This window comes from Saimiri boliviensis, chromosome 9 (genome assembly GCF_048565385.1).
Source record: "Saimiri boliviensis isolate mSaiBol1 chromosome 9, mSaiBol1.pri, whole genome shotgun sequence".
Taxonomy (NCBI): domain Eukaryota; kingdom Metazoa; phylum Chordata; class Mammalia; order Primates; family Cebidae; genus Saimiri; species Saimiri boliviensis.
The window spans coordinates 75429243-75433471 of record NC_133457.1 but is presented as its reverse complement, the minus strand read 5'-3'; the positions used below and the strand labels follow the sequence as shown (position 1 = coordinate 75433471).

Genomic DNA, 4229 nt, shown 5'->3' with positions numbered 1-4229 from the left:
ATTTTTCTCATCTATAAGCAGTGTTTAATAGCTCAAATTTTGCATAGGTGTAATAAGGATTATATGAGACAATATGTGCAGAGGATCTGGTGCATGCAGGTATTTGAGAAATGCTTGCTTTTATTATTTATTATTCCTCCATCTATCTATTTCCTGATGAACATTTCACCCACCCCCTGGCTCATATCCTTGATCTTGCCATTACTAATAATTACATAATTGACTGTCCTGGTTTACTGACTGAAGTCCAGTGTGGGGAAGACCTTGCTTTAGTCTAAATACTGCCTCCATCACATCCTCATGTGACTTTGGTCATATTATGAACCTCTTTGTCTCAGCTTCCTCATCTGTGAGTGAGCATCAAAATCGATGCCTGTCACTGTGGTTTCATGAGAAGTAAACAACATAATAAGTGGACCGTTCTTAGTTCAGTGCTTGGTACAAATTGAGCACTCTCTAAATGGTTAAATGGTTGTTCATCTTAGTCCCTGTCACTTTAGATCAAGATACCCAGGCTTCTCATCACCATATGATTGTGTGGTCCAGTCTACCTTCATACTGTCTCCCTTCCTACACATTTTCCCTTCCAAATTCCTTTCTCTACCAGAAGTCAAGGCAATCCTTTAAAAAATGGAAGTCACAGCATGTATTTCTCCAGATTAAGGCTCAATGATAGGTCTCCATGTTTTTCATCTATTCTACAAGCCTCTTCCTGACCTAGCTTAGTCTTTCCCCTGGCTTTATCTCCTAGATAAAGAAGACCAGTCATCCTGGACTTCTTTTCATTCCTCAAACATATCAAGCTCTTTTCTACCTCTGGGACTTTGCACTTGCAATTTCCTGTCTGGAATGTTCTCCCCGCTCACCTCCCAGATCTTGGCATGACTGATGGTTTTTTTTGTTTTGTTTTTTTTTTTGAGACGGAGTCTTGTTCTATTGCCCGGCTGGAGTACAATGGTGCGATCTCAGTTTAGTGTAATCTCTGCCTCCTGGATTCAAGCAATTCTCCTGCCTTGGCCTCCTGAGTAGCTGGGATTACAGGTGCCTGCCACCATGCCCAGATAATTTTTATAATTTTAGTAGAGATGGGGTTTCACCATGTTGACCAGGCTGATCTTGATCTCCTGACCTCAGGTGATACATCTGCCTCGGCCTCCCTAAATGCTGGGATTACAGGCGTGAGCCACCATGCCCAGCCTGCATGACTAAATTTTATTGCTTGTGTCGATAAACATTACTTCCCCAGAAACTTGCTTCTTAACCTCCAACTTAGAAAAGCATCTGGTCATTACTTGAAGAGGAGATAATCACACTTCAAAAAGATACTATAATGCTATGCCCTATTGTGTTCCCTTCATAACAGGTACCAGTATCTTGATATTTTATTTCCATTTGTTTATTTTTTTGTTCTCCTCTCCTATCTGAGGAGAATGAAAGTTTGGTGAAAGCGGAGTCAGAGCTCAGTACATATTTGTAATGAATCTGTAAACCCAGAACAATGGTAAGAACTCTCTCACAGGGCTTTATAAGGATTAACCAACATAATCATGCAAACATCTTACTACAGTGCTTGGAACACAGGCAGGTCTCAATGGATACCTGATCTATTGTGTTCAGGTAATAAAATAGTATATGGAGCTCCATTCTTCCCCTCAAGTGCCTCAAAGCCCAGAGTGAAGAAACAGATGGCTCACAAATGAATATGTCAATGTATTAGGTTGGTCCAAAGGTAACTGCAGTTTTTACTATTACTTTCTTTTTTTTTTAAATTGCATTTTAGGTTTTGGGATACATGTGAAGAACATGCAAGATTGTTGCGTAGGTACACACATGGCAGTGTGGTTTGCTGCCTTCCTTCCCCTCACCTGTATCTGTCATTTCTCCCCATACTATCTCTTCCCACCTCCCCACCCCCCCGTCCCTCCCCCATTTCCTCCCAACGGACCCCAGTGTGTAGTTTACTATTACTTTCAATGGCAAAAACCGCAGTTACTTTTGCACCAACCTAACAGTAAGTGCTCTGATGGAAATATGCACCAGGGGCCCACAATGCAGAAAAGGAAAGGTAACTAAAGTTTCCAAGAGTGGATAGAAAGCTGAATGGAGGAGAGGGCTCCCCAGGTATCTAAGGGGTGAAGGTATTTTCAGACAGAGGGGGTTGCCTATGAAAAGACACTTAGAAGATGGTGAGCATTTTGAGATCTTACCGAAACTGAGGGTGTATGTGTGGAGTGGTAAGGATGATGCTGGAGAGGCAGGTTGTGGCCAGACTCTGGAGGGTTAATGATAAATAGTTCTTCAGGTGTTTTAACCTTTTATCCAGAATAGATTAAGCACAGCAGCACAAAGAGAAACAGTAAGAAAAGAATCTACGAGGCAAAGGTTCTCAGGCTTTTTCTTTGATAAATATATAACGAGATAGCTTTTACCTGCATACAAGATATTAATGTTTTTAGGAGCCCTGAAAGACTGTTAACATAGTTTTTATTGTGCCCTTTTTACAGATGAGAATGATGAGGCTCAGTCTCTTGACTCCAAATCTGGTGCATGTGCTATACTACATTGCTTTACCGGACAGCTTTTGGGGGTAGGGCTGAAAATCAAAGATTAATTTTATACTTGCCTGAATAATGCTGATACATTTTCCCCCCTGGGTATCTAGACATGCTGTTGAGTGAAGTACACATGACAAGGTGTGAAGAAGTCAAACCTCAAGAGGAAGCCGTGTCACTGACCTGTTTGTGTCCCTTTTCATCCTACCTCAACTTGAATATACCCAAGCCTCCAGGGAGTTCCCTTGGGGTTCCAACTCAATTGGCTCCTCAGCTTGAACTGTCAACCTTCTCTCTGTTACCCTTCCACCAAATTAGAGGGCAGCACCAATTTCTAAGATAGGGGTGGTTAATATCAGATCTAGAGAGATGCTCTGGGCTCCGTCAATATCCCCATCATCACCACTTTCATAACTACCACCATCACCACCATTCTCACGACAATCTACATCTTCCCCATCACCATCTCCATCCTTACTATCACCATGACAACATCATCATCATCACACTCATCCGTAATAATAGTCAGCAACACTATCATCATCATTCTTTACTAAACTTTCCCGATGTGTCAAACATTGAGCTAAGGTGTTTTTTAAATTTATTAGCTCATTTTATTTTCATGAGAATCTCAAATAGCTTTTCAATTCTTATTTTGAAGATAGATAAGTCCATGGTTTCCATCAATAATTAGAAGGTATCATGGAGGTGCCTTCCCTTACCCCATCACCAGTGTTTGGCCAGTGCTGTCCTGGACCACCATTTTAACTAGGCTAGCACCTACCAACAAGTGTAAGTGATGAAACAACAAAATGAATGCCTCTGGACCACATCAGTCTTTGGCCTTCAGCTTTCCAGAAGGTGTTTATGCAAGAATTCTACAAAATGAGAAATAATGATTTTTGACACTTGATTGAGGGGCTTATACTTGCAAGTCCTAGTTAACATCCTGGGCTTCTTTTTCAACACACTCTTAATCTTTACAAGACAGGGAACAATTCTGTTGGACAATCGACAGAGGGCTGAAAACAATTTTAGAGCAAGTTATACTCTGTGCTTAAAAATGCAGAGAAGCGAGATACTACTTAGCCCGGGGCCTGGTGGCTGGGTTGATTTTCTTCTTTCCAATCGGAGCTCTCTGCTGCAAACATGCTCCGCCACATCTTAGGTCAGGCCAAGAAGCATCCGAGCTTGATCCCCCCTTTGTGTTTATTGGAACTGGAGGTTGTGGAGCAGCCCTGTATCCCTTGCGTCTGGCATTGTTCAATCCAGATGTTTCTTGGGACAAAAAGAATAACCTAAAGCCCTGGAAGAAACTGGGCCCCAATGATCAATGCAAGTTCTACTCGGTGAATGTGGATTAGAGCAAACTGAAGAAAGAACGTCCAGATTACTAAATGAAATGTAAAGCTGCAAAATGAAGGTCTGCCAGTAGCCATCCACACAATTTTCCACTGAACCAGGAAATATTTCTTCTCTAAATGCATGAAATCATGTTAATGTAATCTATTGCTGATTACACTGATTAACAAATAACTGAAACTTGAAAAAAAAGTGCAGAAGCAGAATGAGAGGGTTTCAAGATGGTACCTAGATGCATCTACTACTCACCTCGTCCATGGCCAGAAATGAAAATAGTAAGTAGATAATCACACTTCAAATGGCTAACCTAAGAGA

General features: G+C 41.4%; 1 pseudogene; it reads left to right on the top strand.

Moving 5' to 3' along the window:
- The first annotated feature begins 3644 nt into the window (after window positions 1–3644).
- LOC120367850 (cytochrome c oxidase subunit NDUFA4 pseudogene) lies at window positions 3645–3949 on the top strand (annotated as a pseudogene).
- Window positions 3950–4229: the final 280 nt, after the last annotated feature.